Source organism: Phyllostomus hastatus, unplaced genomic scaffold, assembly GCF_019186645.2.
Source record: "Phyllostomus hastatus isolate PE091 unplaced genomic scaffold, TTU_PhHast_1.1 phas_contig_312, whole genome shotgun sequence".
In the NCBI taxonomy this organism is placed as follows: Eukaryota; Metazoa; Chordata; class Mammalia; order Chiroptera; family Phyllostomidae; genus Phyllostomus; species Phyllostomus hastatus.
In genome coordinates this window covers 1,663,931-1,682,796 of record NW_025333849.1, presented here as the reverse complement: position 1 = coordinate 1,682,796, position 18,866 = coordinate 1,663,931, and the positions used below count along the sequence as shown (strand labels likewise).

Here is an 18,866-nt window from a genome sequence, read left to right as displayed (position 1 = left end):
GGTGTAGATACTGAAGGCTTATCCCACCCTGGTCAAGCTGAAACATAAGACCACAAAAGAGTGCTCAGAATCATTTAGAATAAAACTATTTCCTTAAATAAAGTGAAAATGTCAAATTAATGCAATCCTAAAATATCGACTATTTTTAGTGTTTTTTTTTTTAATGGACCAATGCAACTAACTGTTAACAGATTCCGTTAACAGCTAATTTTTGCCAAATTTAATCCTAACTAACTCATTTAAGTTAAAAGATCATAAAGAAAGGATAAAATAGTTATACTGCATTTTTGCATTCCTGCAGTTCAAAAGCAACAGGATCAACTTTTTCTCTGGCTATGAATAAACATGCCATACTTCAGGCTTTTTTAAAGCATATATTTTTCCAAAATTAGGAGCAAAAATAAAGCTCAACAAGAAATCATTTCCCAGCCTCCAGTTCAGTGGCATTAATATTAATAACAATCCCACTCATTTCAAAGGCATGGCCCAGAGTGTTTATATTATGGAAAATGGGTCTGGAATGTCATCTTCAGTAAATTTTAAATTGTTTAATCTGAGGTTTTGCTAGATTTGTAACAGTTACACTTGTGTTTACAACTATAATATGGTCTTTACAGAATGGCACTCCTTTATGGCAGTTTTTAGATCTGGTTGGCACAAACATGTTGTACTGATCAATGGAAATGAGTTTGGTATCTCTCCATAGCTACATGCCTAGTCAAAATAAAGTTTTGTTTTGGATTAACATTGTACAACAATGCATCATGGATGTTCAAAAGTTTTATGGTATTGGTTACAGAACCATAGGATAAAAACTTTCATTCGTATATAAACATTTGGAAAATGGCTCAATTTGTGTTTGTGGAATTCAAATTTTGTTTGGGGAAAAGATATGCATATCAAATACACTGTGGATCTAATTTTTTTTTGCTGGTACTCATTGAGGGTTTCAGGGCACAAAACCAAGCAGAAATTGGTTAGGCAGTATTAAAAATTACATTTCTTCCAATACCTCTATTTATACAGTAGAAAATGCAACTAAAAAAGCCTGCCAAGACTTCCTTAAGAATGTTCCAATAGGAAGCCTCAACAACCCTTGGACATGGTGCTGCTGGTACAATGAAAATAGTGCCAGACAAGAGTTTAATTTCCCTGAGTAACTAACAGTCAACAGCTTTGTCACTAACCTCAGTTTCCTTCTTTGTAAACATTTCAAAGAGAATTTATTGTTGAAGGTGAATGTGTTCTGCTAAAATCAGCTGAGTGTAAGTAACCAGAAATGCTCGGCTCTTCTAGTAGCTGAAAATTATCATGTTATACTAATTGAGACACATGTAAAAGTTGCACAAACAGAAGTAACCCAAGAAATTCTTCAGCAGCTATACTCTATTTCGGCAATCTCTCAGGAACTCCCAGTCTATGTCCAAATTGATTGTTTTGAAAAGTCTCCACCCTATTTTTCTTTTTCTTTAATGCCTGCCTTACCTTGGCATATAATGGTTACTATAAGAATCACATACAATCTATATGAAACTCATCTGGAAAGTGTGAAACATGTGTACCAAGGCTTATGACCAAAGTAATATTAGAAAGGAGCCAAGAAACCAAAAGAAGTAAAAAAATTTATGAAATTTTTTAAATTTCAATAGAACAAAATTGATGACATATAAAGGGTATATGCTGTATTATTGTTCAGAAATAATAATCTGTTTTTTACAAGTATGAAACTTTGAACTTGCCAGAGGACATAGATTACTGTAGTAATTCCTCCAATAAGTATAATAAATTTATTCTGAACTACCTACCCATTTTTTTCCTGGGAGTTTGAGAACTGAATTCATTTTAAAATGATTCAAATGTTAGTAAGTTACTTTAGACAAAGGTCATAAATTCAAATGTCCACAATTGGTAAGGTCAATAAGTAAAGCAATCCGATGGGCTTGCACAACTGAAACAAAGCATCCACAGAGATAGCCAGAATTTAGCTCCAGCCAGTTATTCCCAAAAAAGAAGTCAGATTTAGTGTTATCAGACTGCCTTTCATCTTTAAACAAAGTTAAAAATATGGATTTTTATGGTGAAATTGCTTAGTGTTTAAATGTTAGTAAACGACTCAAAAAAATCTCAAAACATCATGCAAGCCATAAAAATGTATCTGTAAGGCAGATCTGGTCTCTGCTTTACCATCTCTACCATGTTTGTTTCGTATAGATTTAAAATAGCATGACAAGGTTGAAAATAACTTTGGTGACTTTTTTTAATGCTTCCATTATACTGTGATGCATGTTATGTGATGCATGTAATGATGTTTGCTGTTTTCTTATGAAAATCATCACCTTAATTTTTTCAAACAAGAGAAATTGCCTGGCCAACGGCAAATGGAAGACACTAAGCAATTCTTCTTTTACCGAATACCCAAGGAAGCCAGGACGGCCCTCATCCTCCCAACCCTTCCTGCCAGAGCAAAAATCAAATCTATCTTGTTCACTGTTATATCCTTAGCACCCAGCACTGTGCCTAACACATAATAGGTGTCTGTAACAGAGTTTAACAGTGTTTTCCATACCTGAGGACTCTTGGGTAGTTAGGCTAGCCATATGACTAAGTGCTGGCCAAAGGAATGAGGGTGTAAGTGATGTACACTACTTTCAGGTCTGGCCCTTAAAATATCCTGTGCAGTCCTCTACCTTCTCTCCCAATATGCAAGGCTGGAAATAAAGGCCTCTGAGTCAGTGCAACCAGAAAATGGAAGGAGACCAGATCCTGGAGGCTGCAAAAAGTTAGCACTAAGAAAAACTGCACAAAAGAGACATCTAACACACAGAGGACTGTGACATCAGCAAAAATTAGCATATAAAGCCACTGAGATTTATGAGTTTGTTACCACAACTAGCATTTACTTAGACTAATATGGTGTTCAATATTTATTACATAAATGCCTAGATGAGTACATAGATACTTCAGCCAACTAAGAATCTAGGCATCAAAAGTTTGAAGACTACTGTCCCTCAGAGTTGGTTGACAAATGCTAATGTAATATCCTTGAATCCCATTAGAGACGCTATAGCTTGGATTCTAAACCAAATGACAATTGTGGAAAACCACCCCAAAATTCCCACAAAGGCTGTCAAAGTTAAATGAGAAAAGAATCTCCAAGAATGTGAATGCACCTCATTAGAGACAGAAAAAGCATGTCATAAAAATTAATATCCTTCATTATTTTTTAAAAATCTCATCAAACTAGGAAGGGAGGGAAATTTCCTCAACCTAATAAAATACATCTACAAAAAACCTACAGCTAACATTATACTTAATGATGAAAGAATGAAATCTCAGGACAGCTTTCTGGAGATATGGACAAACTGATTCTAAAATGTGCTATATGTAACTAAGCTGAAACAGTCAAATAACTTTGAAAAGAACAAAGTTGGAGGACTTATACTATTTGATTCCAAATTTTATTAATAGGCTATTGTAATTAAGGCATATAGACATGTATATAGATCAATGAAGCAGAAAAAAAAGAGTTCAGAAATACAGGCACACATATATTATGCTTTTTGACAAAATTCCAAGGCAATTCAATAGAGAAAAAATAATCCTTTCAATAAACTGGTGGAACAACTGGAAAGCTGTATGTTAAAAAAAAAAATTAACCTGAATCCTGTCCTCATACAATACATAAAAATGAACTCAAAATGGATCAAAGACCTAAAATGTAAGAGCTAAATTATAAAATCTCTAAAAGAAAACATAGGAAAAAATCTTAGCAACCTTGCGTTAGGAAAAGATTTTTTTTAAATCCTCATCCGAGGACTTTTTTTTTTATTGTATTTAGAGAAAGAGGAAGGAAGAGAGAGAAGCATGGATTGGTCACCTCCCATTTGTGCCCTGACCAAGAATTGAACCTGCAGCCTAGACATATGCTCTGACAGGGAATCAAACCCACCATCTTTCAGTTACAGGATGATGCTCCAACCAACTGAGCCACACTGGCCAGGACTAGGCAAAGATGTCTTAATGAGAGCACAAACAAAAGGCACAAACTTTAAAGTAATATAATCAATAAAGGAGACTTCATCAAAATTAAAAATCCTTGTTCTTCTAAAGATACCATATGAAAATGAAAAGGGAAGCCACAGTCTGGGGAGAAAACATTTTCAAACTATGTACCTGAAAAAACACTTGCATTAAAGAAACACAATTTGGGCTGTTTCCAGTACTTGGCTATTGTAAATAGCACTGCTATGAACACAGGGGTTGCATAAGTTCTTCTGAATCAGTGATTCAGGATTCTTAGGATTCTACATTCCCAGCAGTGGAACTTCCAAATAAAGGCAGTTCCATTTTTAATTTTTGAGGAAATTCCATACTATATTATACAATGGCTGCACTAGTCTGCATTCTCACCAACAGTGCACTAGGGTTCCCCTTTCTCCACATCCTCACCCATCAATAGCTAAGTGGATAAAATAAAACTTTAGTACATTTATGCAATGGGATACTACACAGCAGAAAGAAAGAAAGAACACCTACCTTTTGCAATAACATGAATAGAACTGGAGAGTATTATGCTAAGTGAAACAAACCATACCATGTGATCTCACTTATAAGAGGAATCTAATGAACAAAATAAACTAATGAGCAAAATAGAACAAGGGACATGAAAACATGGAACAGGCTGACAATGACCAGAGAGGAGGGTAGAGAGGGCTAATAGTGGAAAGAAGGGGAAGAGTCTAGTTCAACAATGTGTATGAATGATCTGTGGACATAACGGTGTCAGGATTGACTGTGGGAGCCGGGGGTGGGCTGGGCAGAAGAGGGCAAAGGGGGAAAAATTGGGATAATTGTAACAGAATAACAATAATAAAAAAAGAACACAATTTAAAACTACTATGAGATATTGTTACATACACACATAAAAAGGCTAAAATTAAAAAGACTAACCACACCAAGTAGTGGTGAGGATGTAAAGCAACTGGAAATCCTCATACACTGCTGGTGGGAATATAAAATGATATAACTACTTTTTAAAAGAGTTTAGCAATTTCTTTAAAAGCTAATCTTTCACCTACCCTACAATCTAGCCTTTTCACTCCTAGATTTTTACTGAAGAGGACTTGTACAAAAATATTCACAAGTTTTATTTGTATAGACAAAAACTAGAAACTACTCAAATGTTCATCAAAAGGTGAAAGATACACAGTGCTATATCCAAACAATGAAATACTATTCAGCAATAAAAAGGAATAAACTAGTAATACCTGCTACAACATAGACAATTCTCAAAACAATTGTATTAAATGGGAAAAAAGACAGACAAAAAAGAGTACATACTGTCTGATTCCATTTGTATACACTTTTAGAAAATTACAAATTAATTTATAATGACAGAAAGCAGGTTAGTGATTACCTAGTAATGGATAATTACTAGGTAGGGTAGAGTAGAATAAGAGGGAGGATGACACAGCAGCACAAGGACATTTGGGGGAATGATATGTGTTCATTACCTTAATTGTGGTAATGATTTCAAGAGTGTATTCATATATTAAAGGGCACAATTTGATGTGTTTTGACCTATGTATAGCTCAATGTATAATAATAATACCTCAATTAAGATGTTTTTAAAATAATTAATGATAGTCAGCTAGCCATAGCCACTATAGCCACACAACAATAACCAAGATGGTTCTGATCAAGTATAAAAATATAAGACCTGTCTCATTTTGGTCATAAGACCTTTATCATTTTGTCCCAAGAATAAATAATTCTTTAAAAACTCAAATTACTTTAAAGTTAAACAAATTAGACTTACTTGTAAGTTATTTAAAACTAAAAGGATTTAGTACAGTGTTAAGCATACATTAGATGTGTACAGAACACATCTGTAAAACCGAACAGATACACCATATATATCTCATATAATGAAGTAAATTTGTAGTTTTTCCTATCTCCAAAGAATGTCACTACCAAAATTCAAGGTATTTTCCGTTGCACTTATCTTACTTAATTTATAATCACTAAATTTTAAAATAAAATCAATCTTATTACAGTATTGCATATGAAAACATTTTTATTTGCTATTGCTAAAACTGGCTACAGTTTTTAAAAATACCAAGTCATCAAAATACTTATCAGCAAACAAAACTTTCATTAGCTTTGCCAACCTTTTTAGTGTAATTACTAAGAAATCTAATGGTATTGGTCAGAATTAGAAACAGGATATTCTTCTGGATGCCAAACACTGCAGAAAATTCTACTTGATGTATAAAAGGCCATGCTTTTATACCACTAATATAGGGTTACTCACTCTCAAGGCCTATGATTACACATACATAGCAAATAGCATCAAATAAAAGCTGAAATTAGACCTCATTTGAAATTGGAAATGTCCAAAAATACATTCTAACAGTATTTTATTACAAACTCTGATCTGTAGGGATAGGCTATGAAATCATCATAACCCATATTAGACAAGATCATCTTTGAGTACTCCCAAGTTTAGAAAGCTAGGGCTAAGGAATAAATGTCTCTGCCACACCAAACAAATCTGGCTAAAACAGTAACAGGATTTTATTGGCTCAAGAAACTGGCAGGTCCAGAGATAGGGCAGACTTCATAGTTGATCCATCTATCCATCACACTCAGTCATTACAGGAGTCACATTGCACACCATACCACCCAGAAGAGAGTATACACTTCAATTCTAGCATCCCAAGTATGAGACTTCATAAGTGTTCAGACTGGACTTGCTTAAGCTTATGCCCATCCTAACCAAAGACTGTGACCATGAAAATTTTATTGCTTATTTTAAGGCAGATTGTTTTAAGCCAATCAGAGTCAACGCCCGAGTTGACCAGTGTTGCCTGAAGTCTACGTAATGGTGACTACTGAAAGAAAATCTATGCCCTGTTAGGAAGGGGTAAAGGAGAAAAGGATGCTGGGTAGGCACCCAACAATCCTGAAGAAGCTTGCCAAGAGTTGTGGAAATAAGGCATACACACATATGGCAATAGTATGAACTACAGTGCGTAAGGACAGAGGAGAAGTAATTATTCATAACCAGAATTGATCATCAAGGAATCAAGGGTTGATAAGGCAATCTATGAGAATAGCACATGAACATACAAGCAGAATCAGAGAGGCAGGGTTAGGTTATGTACAAGGAGGACTTATAATGGGATTGTTTTAAATAAACAACAACAAAAAGGAATCAGCCCCGGGAGGATGTTGGGAGTCGCTAAGGTAAGCAGTACATCCAAATTCCCATGACAGAAACAAAAGAGTTTAGCAGTTAGGTACCTTCAAACCTGACCAGGTAAAGGATCACACAGCCGAACATATTCTTCAATAAGACATGTCCTGAATCATTTTGTGTAAGTGAAAAACAGCTGCAGTCTCAACCATCTTATGACTAGTCACCAGGGTCCAGACCCCAAATCTCAGATTCTGCTAAAATATATAGTTATATAAAATGTTTACATGTCATATATTTTTTATTATAAAATCAGTATTGGGCCTCTAGAGAAAAAAAAAAAGTCCCAGAAATCTGAAAAAGGAAAACCTTGAGGTCAAAGGTAATGTGAAGTATAGTCAGACAGATATATAAAGTCAGGTCATCTGGTCCCTGCCCTCTGGGTGCCATAACACTGACCACAGCCCAATTTCTTTCCCTTCCCCCTTCCCTCCTACTCCCTAACCCCGCTTTCCAGGGTACCTATATTGTTTCTAATTTTCAAAGGCCTGGGAAGGAACAAAGGAACTATAAAGCCCAATTCATCACTATACAAAAGCCTGGCATATTCTCACCAAAATTTACCTTTTGTCATATAGAAGTGGCAGTAACTCTAGGTTTTACTTGCACAATTCACAAAAATTAATAGGCTAAATACTCCCACAAGTCTCTATTACTTTAGAAAATTGGAAGCAAAGATAATGAATCAGTCTGGGTCTAATCAGGAAAGAAAAATCACACAGCAATTTGAGTAGGGAAAGTCAAATATAAAGAATATTCAGTATAATGATGGATAAAGTAACAAGACATTAGCCAGTCAGAGGTAAAAAAAAAAAAAAAAGCCTAAAGAATACAGGGATAGCAGGTATCAGCAGCACCCACTACTCCTAGGGCTGAGATATAACACCCAAGGAAGAGCACATTCTTTTCCACCCCAAGTGAGGTCTATACCTTGTTGGAGAGTGCATAGTTATGGCTCACTGAATGGCAGTGAGGTCTCTGTGGGTGCTGTGCCAGCTGAACTTGCTGGAAATCCACCTTTCTATTTATTTAATTCTCACTGAGGGTATGTTTATTGATTTTAGGGAAAGAGGAAGGAGAAAATAGAGACAGAGAGTGAGAAAGAAACATTGATCTGTTGCTTCACATACAAGCCCAGACCAGGGATTGAACCAACAACCTTTTGGTGTGCAGGAAGATGCTTCAACCAATAAATCACCCAGCCAGATCAGAAATCTACCTTTTATGACTTCATATGAAAACATTTTTATTTGCTATTGCTAAAACTGGCTACAGTTTCAAAAAAATACAAAGTCATCAAAATACTTATCAGCAAACAAAACTTTCATTAGCTTTGCCAACCTTTTTAGTGTAATTACTAAGAAATCTAATGGTACTGGTCAGAATTAGAAGCAGGATATTCTTCTAGATGCCAAACAATGCAGAAAATTCTACACCTATCCAGACACCTGTCATGCAGGATGCTATGGAAAATGTTCATAAGGAGATACCTCACCAGAGGCACTCAGTTACAAAATCACAGGTGGGAGACACAACAGTAAGCTGTTGGCAGTTGGGGGATGCTGGCCACAGTGCTACAGGAACAAACACTGGAGGAGCCATGCTTGACAAGGATCCCTGGTGCTGGAGGAGTCCTGTGTGCCCAGCCACCAAGCGCTGGAGGAAATGCAAGCACCTGGGAGCCCTGCACTGAAACTGCCAAGTGCCGGGGGATCCACTCAAGCTACAGAAGCTGGGCACTGGGAAAGCCAAGTCGGGTGAAGGAACTAGAGGTATTTATCTTGACATAAAATATCATACTGATCTACTACATGGACATTATAATGCTAAATAGACCTGATGAGCAAGAAGTAGCAAATACTTTAGATGGTCTCTGTCGCATGTTCTTTTTTCCCCAAGGCCAGGTGGCTCAGTTGGTCAGAGCATTGTCCCACACCATTGCAAGTACTATTCCCAGTCAGGGTACATACCAAAGGTGCAGGTTTGATCCCCAGTCAGGGCCTACAACAGAGGCAACCGATTGATGTTCCTCTCACATCAATGTTTCTCCTTCTTTCCCCCTCTCCTCCCCACTCCATCCCTCTCTCTAAAAAATTAGTAAGTACATCCTCCTTAGGTGAGGATTAAGATATAAATATATAAATATATACATATAAAGTATATATATTTTATATATATATATATATATATAAAAAACATTCTTACTTCACAGTTCATACAAAAACAAGCAACAGGCCAGATTTGGCCCATAAGCCATAGTTTGCTCATTCCTGGTCTAGCGCATGTTGAGCTATCCTCTACAAGATGAAATATAAGTTGCTCCACCTTACACCACCTACCATGCAAAGAGTCACAACATGCAAAGGTGGAATTTTTTAAATTTTGGAGGCAACATATGCCATATGTGTATGTGCTACTCTGATTCATCTATAGAGTCTGGTGTAAAGCTGCCTCTTCTGAGTGGGATTAGAGCAAGAGAAGGCTCTACAGCTCAGATCCTTCAAGAATAAAGGTTTGAACATTAACCTGGTTAAAAAACACCAATCAACTAAAGCCCTTGCTCAGGACAAAGGAAGCACGGAAGAGACAGTGGAAAGAAGCCATAGATATCAATTATGTGGCTAACTACAGAAATAAGAACTTTGATAGTTTTGCATATCTGCTTTTTATACTTATGTATTTATGTATGTTAGCAAATTGTCTTCTCTCTTCTTCCCATTTTTATTTTATGTACCAGTTGTTGGAAGTTAACTTTACAATTTAGTCTTCAGGCAAAAAAATATTCAGTGGGACTATGGCTGATTTTGTAAAGCAATATAGTTGGCAATAAATACAATAATTCTTGGGATTGTACATCTGCTTATTTTGGCAAAGGGTAAAAACTTGTTCATTTGTAAGAAGAATAGCTCTATCTTGTTAGGTGGCCAATGGGTCAAAAAAGAAATCACAAAGAAAATTGGAAAATATCATGAACTGAATGAAAACAAAAACACAACATATCAAAATTTGTGGGATGCCATTTAAACAGTGCTTAAAAAGAAGTTTGTAACTTTGAACACTTGTATTAGAAAAGAATAAAGGTCTCATATCAATAATGTAAACTTCTATTTTATAAAATTAGAAAAAGAGCAAATTAAGCCCAAAGCAAGAAAGAATGATATAATAAAGATTAGAGTAGAAATCAGTGAAACAGAAAAACAGTAAATAAAATCAAAGAAATGAAGACTTGGTTCTTAATTTGTAGTTTAAAACCTTCCCATGAAGAAAAATCCACGAACAGATAACTTCATGGGTGAATTCTATCAAATATTAAAAGAAGAAATAACATTAATCCTTCACAAACTCTTTTAGAAAATGAGATGGAACACTTCCAACTCATTGTAAGATGACAGTATTACCATAAAACCAAAGCCAGACACAGACATCACAAGAAAATTACCCACCAATACTCCTCATGAACACAAATATCCTAAACAAAATACTAAACCAAATCCAGTAACACATAAGAAGAATTATATGCCATGACCAAGTGGGATTTATCCCAGGAACACAAAGTTAGGATAATATTTAAAAACCAACTAATCTAATAAATTACATTAATAGAATAAAGAAACACAACCATATGGTCATCTCAATAGATACAGAAGAGCATCTGAAAAAATCCAACATTTACTCATAAGAACCTATTGGAAAAAGATTAAATGTATTCCCCCTAATATCAGGAACAAGTTAAGAATGTCCACTCTCCCCTCTCCCTCCCCACTTCTATGTAGCAATGTACTGGAGGTTATGGGGGGAAAAAAAGGCATCCATATACAAAGGAAAAGTAAAACTGTCTATATTCACATGACATGTTAGTATATGTAGAAAATTCCAAGTCTCTCACACACACACACAAAACCTGTATGAAGTAATAAACAAAGTTACAGGATACAAGATCAATATGTGAATATCAACTATATTTCTATATACTGGCAATGAACCCAAAAATGAAAAGTGAAAAAAATCTATTCACAATAGCATCAAAAATGAAACACTTCAAAATAAACTTAACAAAAGAGGTCAAGACTTATACACTGAATAGTATAAAACATGGCTGACAGAATTAAAGATCTAAACAAACAGCAACACATTCCACATTCAAGTTGGTAATTCTCCCCCAAACAGATTTACAGAGTCAATGCAATTTCTATTAAAATCCATCACAACAGGCTTTTTATGGAAAAAGTGACAAGCTGATACTAACATTTATATAGAACTACACAAAACCCAGAATAGCCCAAACAATTTGAAAAAAAAAAAAGAATGAAAGAATTATACTACTAATCTCAAAATTTACTATAAAGCCATCATAATCAAGACAGCACATTGCTGGTACAAGAATAGGCATACCGATCACTGAAACAGAAATGAGAGTCTAGAAATAATTTATGGTCAATTGATTTTTGACAAAAGTGCCAAGACAACTAAATGAAGAAAGAAAAGGTTTTTTTTCCAACAAATAGTGCTGAAGCAATTGGATAACCACATACAAAAAAAGATGAAGAATTTGCACCCATATTTCATACCCCACACAAAAGTTAGCTGCAATTGATCATAAACCTAAAGCATGATTCAAAAAAGGAAATAAACTGATAAACTGAACTTTCTCAAAATTAAAAATTTTTGTGCTTCAAAAGATAACCTGAAAAAAATGAAAAGACAAGTAACAGACTGGGAGAAATTATTTGCAAAACATGTATATGATAGTGGGCTTGTATTCCGAATATACAAAAAAAAATGCTTAAAACCCAATAAGATAAGCAACCCAATCCAAAAGTGGACAAAAGACATCAATAGACATTTCACAGACAGTGTAGGAATTGCTAATAAGCACAAGGAAATAAGTTCAACATCATTAGCCAATAGGGAAATAGAAACTAAAATTTCAAGGACATACCACTTCACACCCGTTAGGATGGCTACAAGAAAAGACACAATTAACAAATGAAGATGTGAAAAAACAAACCTGTACACATTGCTGGTGGGAATATATTGTAAAATGGTACAGCTAAACTGGAAAAGTTTGGCAGTTTCCTAAAAAAGTTAAACATGAACTCATTATACAGCCCAGCAATTCCACTCATTATCTATTCAAGAAAAATGAAAACATATGTCCACACAAAAACTTGCATACAATTTCTCACAGCAGCATTATTCATAACAGCCAAAAAGTAGAAGCGACTCAAGTGTCTATCAACTGATTAATGGATAAACAAAATGTGGCACATCCACACAACGGGATACTAGTCAGCAATAAAGGAGCAAACTACTGATACATGCTATAGCATGGATGAACCTGAAAAACATTATGCTAAGTGAAAGAAAACAGACATAAGACAGTACTTATTTTATATATTCATTTATATGAAATGTCCAGAAAGTCTTTTCTATAGAGACACAAAGCAAACCAATGGGTTGCCTGAGGCCGAAAGCCAGAGCCAGAATTGAGTGTGAACTTGCAAATACACAAAGTTGTTATGGTGATGCAAATGTTTTAAAACTGAATTGTCGTGATCATTGCTCAATTTCAAAAATCTACTAACTAAAAGACACTTAATTTTTTAGAAAACAAAGTATGTCATTTCAAAAAAAGTGATTTCCATATGAATTATGCCTTCTTATAATTAGGGAAAGGTATCAGGAAGATAATAGATGTTTGTATATTAAGATCTTAACAGGGAAATGATTTCTATGTACCCAGAAGAGTTTCTGAAGAACCTGAAAGAATGAACCAGATAATTCTGCAAGGTCTCTTCCAAACTGAGTCCAAAACAAAATTTTTTTTTATATTTAGTAGAAAATAAAATGCTGCAGATTTACATTGTTGTCTAACTTTTCTGATGAATTTTTAACTTTTTCCTTCTCATCCATTTTTAGTAAAACACTGCAGACTCAATGTACTTCTCCTACAGGTGTTCATTCATCTTAAAAAGTCAGTCATTTAGGATCCACAAACAAAAACAGAGAATATACATACCTCAGCATAAAATTAAGTTTTTTTAAAAAAAATTGTTGATTTTAGGGAGAAAGGAAAAGGGAAATATATGTGCCCTGACCAGGGATCAAACCCGAAACCTTGGTGTATCAAAATGACACTCTAATCAACTGAGATACCCAGCCAGGGCCTAAAGTAAAATTTTATAAATCCATTTGGTGCTGATTTCAAGCCTGATTTGAGGCTTCACCACTACCAACTTGGAACTGCCACACATGTGAGATTTCTCTGGCACTATCTGCAGCCTAGCTAATCAATCCAACTTTCTACCACCCAGGCTGGCCTCCCTGTAGCTGGTTTTCATAAATACAAAGTTCGTATAATTGTTACTGGAACTACTTGCTGAAATATGGAACTAGTTTAAAATCCCATTTATTTTAAAATGTACACACAGTTTCACATGCATGCAGCAACATATCTTCCACACTCAGCCAATCAAGTTAATGCTTTCTATTAAAGAACAGGACAAAAAATTCTAATATAGTTTCCCTCTCTTTACTGAAACCTTACAAAATGTTTTTCAAGAAATCAAGAGGAATATAACTGAATAATAAAACATGAATTAATATGTATAATATACCGAAGAATAATTAGTCCAAGTCTAAATAAGCTGGATCTAACTTTTACTCTGGGGTAAAAAGGCCTTTGATATAACTAGGAAAGCCCAATTCTTTTTTGCTGTAGTCTTTCTCGTATGTGTATATGAGTAATGTTTATATGTGCTTATTTCCATGTGAATCAATTTGGTTTAAGTTTAATGGATAAAGTTACAATGAACATGTTTCTATCTAAGCTTATGTAATAAATGATCCCAACACATGGTATGAATTCTATCATTTAAAACAACCTTTCCTCCCCTCTTGAGGGGAGTAATGAGAAAATGTGCTGAGCCACACATTATTGAAGGCGAGTGACACGCAAGAATAGCTGAAGTCGGTGGCTTAAAAGTGTCCCGATCTTCTGCTGATAAATCAATCACATCTCAGTTAAGATGCATTAAATGCATAGGTTAAACTAAAATGCATAGACTAGAGTAAATCCAGGAGCCCTGGAGCTTTCCAAGTTTCAGATTAGGACAAAGGCACAGGCACACACAGGTCTTGGCCAGAAAATTCCTTGGCCTCTTTCCTGAAAATTCTGGTCCCCAACTTCTCATGTTTCAAAAACTCCGAATCTTCTCCCCCACTGCCCTCCAGACCTCTAGCCCATACAAGACAACTATACAGGGTTCACGGTTGTAAACACGCCCACATAAACACACACACACACACACACACACACACACACACAAACACACAGAGCTTGGCAACAAACAACACCCCCCGCCCCCAAAAAATCTCTCAAGGGTTTTGGACCCCGTTTGGCCTGTCGTTCAAAGGGCTGTGGGGAGAGAACAGTCCATCAGAACCTCCCACTGGGATGAAAGACCGGAAGGACAGAGGGGTAACAGCCGCGCCTCCGGCTCCTCTAATTGGGCTTCGCCAATGGCGCCAGGGGGTACAGAAAGCATGCCGAATACTGTAGAGGGTGATTGGTTAAAAGAGGCGAGCTTTTCACAGCTCCCACTGATGAGAGATGAAGAAATTCACCTCTGCTCCCCTCCTTCAAGACGATACAGCTGCCTGCCTCAACAAACAGAAAGAACCAAAACACTAACGCCAAACTCCCAACCTCTCTGGGCGGGTTCCCTTTCCCGTGAGCCCTCCGCCGGCTCTGCCGGTCACCACGCCCCCATATCAGCTCCGCCCCTCTGCAAGCTGGCCCCACCTCATGCCCTACCCACTTCCCCTGTTTGCCCAACGCACACGGTGGGAGCTTAGCCCACTCACAGGCGCACAGCACGGTGGACATTCTCGCGAGTCTTCCCTCCCTACCCCCACGCTCAGGCTGACCCGTAGGCCAGATCCCCACCCCAAGGGAAGCAGCTGTCTTTCCTTTCGTTCTGCGGCCTCTCTTACCCAGTAGTCTGCGCCGGAGCTGCTTCAGCAGTTGAGGCAGTGGCGGAAAGGACGCCACCGCCCGAATTCTGTGGCTTTAAAATTTGGCTTTGCCTCGGACTGGTTTGGTTTTTTTTTTACTTTTTGGAATTTTCCCGCGGTCGCTTGACTGTAAAGTCACACTCGCGCACACGCACGCGCCTGCAGTGCACTCTGGGGCCTGGCGAAGTGGACCCCACGTGCTCCCTGCGGCATCGCGGGAAAATTCTGACGAATCCCGGACTCGTGGGGGCGGGGCAAAAGCCTGTCACCGGCTCCTCAGGAAATTGGCCAGGCGGGAGAGCTCCAGGGCTAGTGAGGTCTTGTGGCTACTGTAGTTTAACACCGCTGCCTCTGTGCTGGAGTCGTGGGTGATCCACTACCCCGCAGGAAGACCCGCAGAGAAAAACACGGGTTTTTTTATCGGGTTGGTGCCTAATTATTTCAACATTTTTCTTACAGTGCGGGGGAGGTAAGATGGAAATTAGGGTTTTTTTAAAGAAAAATTGAGTTTTTGTCAAGGGGATAAAACCACTAAAAAGGCCTAGAATATGATTTATAGTTGTGGTCACACACACAAAAAGGAATCTTTCTTCAGTTAATAACACTCCACCTGGCCCCGCTGCCAATCAGTTTCATACAGTATTTGATTCGAGTTCAAATCAGTTCAAAGCTGTATTTAAAGCACTTAAATAAATGGAAAGCAGCATTTTCTGTAAACCTCATTCATGGCAATAGTATTAGCTTGTCTAGGTGAATTTTTTTCTATTCTAGAATTTAGTAGTGCAGAAGGTTTTTATTTTTTTTAAGATTTGATTTTATTTATTTTAGAGAGAGGGGAAGGGAGAAAGAGAGAATCATCAGTGAGTGGTTGCCCCTCCCACGCCCCCTACTGGGGACCTGGCCCGCAACCCAGGAACGTGCCCTGACTGTGAATGGAACCTCCAACCCTTTGATTCTCAGTCTGGCTCTCAATCCACTGAGCCACATAAATTGAGGAGCCTAACCTTCCGTTTCAGTTTTTTAAAATCAATGCCCCATTATCATAAAACTACAACTTAAGGGGTTCTTTAAAAAAAAATTTCTATAAGGCAGTGTATGTATGCATGTAATAAAAACAAACACTTCCAGCCATCTAAAACGAAGGAACACCCATTTTACCAGAGGATAAATTGAATTCCGAGATTAGATAATTTACCAAGATATACAGCTTGTGACAAAGTTAATATGAAGGTTAGTAGTATCAACAACTTTTTTTTTAAGTTAAAGGACAATGGCAAAGGATCTACAACTGCTTTAAGGAATCAGGTGTTACATCCAGTCTTGAAAATATTCCCTGGCAACTAAAGAGGACTGCTTTTTTGATGTGTGCATAGTTAAACGTGGGCCTGTGTAGAGATAGATGCTTGAGTAACACTCATCTTGGCACCTTGGCCCTAGGAAGAAAGTCATTGTATCTGTGGTAACAAATGCAAGCAAGTTAGTGATTAAATCTTGCATTTACCAGCAAAGGAAAGAATTAAACCATGTGTTCCTTTAGAGAAAATATCCATTTTGGTACTTGGGTCCTTTTACATATTTGCTGAAAAAAATCCTTTCTAGTGTTTGTAGTGTAGTTATAATCAAGGTCTTGCCATATTGCAGCTTTATGTCTTTTTTAATGCAGAGGTTAGCAAAGACTTGATGGGCTCATTCAACTTTACAATATATGAAAGGACAACATATTTAGGCCTAATGTAGGCCTAATTTAGGCCTAAATAAGTAGAATATATACAGAAGTATTTATAAGCATTAAAATGTACACTTACAAAGATTTATATACATTTATTTTATCTGTTATCTATATGGGTGGCACCATCCTAATATTTTAAGCGGTAATGAGATGATCACTTTGTAAAATGTCTGAAAAGTTTCCTGAGAGCCGTGGCTGGTGTAGCTCAGTGGATATAGTGCTGATCTGCAAACTGAAAGGTTGCTGATTTGGTTCCCAGCCAGGGCACCTGCCTGGGTTGTGGGCCAGGTCCCCAGTTGGGGATGTGTGAGAGGCAACCAATCAGGGCTTTCTCTCCCTCCCCCTCTCTCTAAAAATAAGTAAATAAAATCTTTAAAAAAAAAAGTTTCCTAAGAAACAAATACTTAGATACAAATCCTATTTTTAATTGGCTTATAAAATTGAGTTATGTGTGCCTCTATAAACAGTTTTGGTTATAGTATAAATCTAATCACACTTAAATAATGTGGCAAACATGAAAAATGGCACGTGTAGGTGAAAATTATTTCATCTTTAGAAAGAATTAGAATTAGAATACATTCCAATGGAATCCAAACATTAGAATCTTTACATTCCAGGGAGAGAAACACCACAGCTGAGTGCTACCGAGTTACTGACATTATTAAATCTTCCTTCGGAATTCAACAAACAAATAAAATCAACTATCTTGGATTCTAGCCGTTGTAGTAAGACTCATATTCCCAGAATTAGTCCAGATACCAACCTAGTTTCCAGCTGTCATTTCCAAAATATATCCTAACTCCCACCTAAGTTTCCAGATGGCACCCCAAGACGTAAAACTATCATATCTGCGCCTCTGATATTTGTCTCTGGTCTCAACTGCAAATATTTAGTAAGTGTTTATTAAGTCCCAGGCACTGAGCTGACTCCTTGACCTGGTTATTTTCTTTGATTTTCACAGTGATCTTATGGATGAGGTAGGTAATACTGCAATTTCACAGATAAAGAAACTGATACACAGAGCAACCTCTACTAGTAGGTTATTTGTACCTTCAAATTCAGGTTGATTGACTCTGGGGTTGTGCTTCTAACCACTTGCTATGCTCTTGCTCATGCTCAGGGTGGGTACCAGACCACTTCCCAAGTAGGGTAGAAGTGAGGATGGGGTGATATGACCTCAGGGACTTAGGTACTTTAACGACCACTTTGCTTTCCTCTTAAAACATTCTCAATGAGGAAATGTAAATTTAATTAGAGAAGAAAACAAGAATAATATCTGTGCATGAAATAATTCCAAGAAATAATGCAAGTAACAGTGAACATCTTTGATCTGCCACCCTGATGAGAAAAAGCACCTGAGATCAGGAAACAGAGGACTGCTCAAGGTGAAAATTAATGGAAAAGGGAAAATGTTGCATGTAGAGCTGCCTCTCCCCATTGCTCACTTCCTAGGCTCTCTGAAAGAATGCATATTAGGAAGACATGTTTGTACTAATGGTCCCATTCTCTGCCATAGCTACTTGAACCAGGAATGGTAACTTGACCCTTGGTAAACCAATCAAGCTATTGCTGGGGAGTTTGGAATTGCAACACTGAAAGACAGTACTGCTCCTATACCACGAGAGCCAAACTTTCATGCCATCCAAAGTTACTGAGAGAATAATATATATACCAAAAAAAGTGTGTAGGCAGAGGAAAGCAAAAAGTAGTTGAAAAGTCATGTTTATCCCATGAAAGATAGACTATTGCTTTCATTCCCAACATTCCATTTTTAAGCCCAATTTTAAGGCAAGCTGACTCCACTTATTTTCTATTCTCAGCTGCCCACGAGATTACCTATATCCTCATAACAATCACCTCTTT

The 18,866-nt window shown here is 36.9% G+C and overlaps 1 protein-coding gene across 2 annotated transcripts in view; it reads right to left on the bottom strand.

The window, feature by feature from the left end:
• FANCC (FA complementation group C) overlaps positions 1–15,442 on the bottom strand; it is a 306,859-nt gene extending 291,417 nt beyond the window's left edge. For both annotated transcript variants that reach the window (XM_045839834.1, XM_045839833.1), the window contains exon 1: positions 15,254–15,442. The gene's annotated coding sequence lies outside the window, so the exon portion shown is untranslated. The remainder of the gene's footprint in view (positions 1–15,253) is intronic.
• Positions 15,443–18,866: the final 3,424 nt, after the last annotated feature.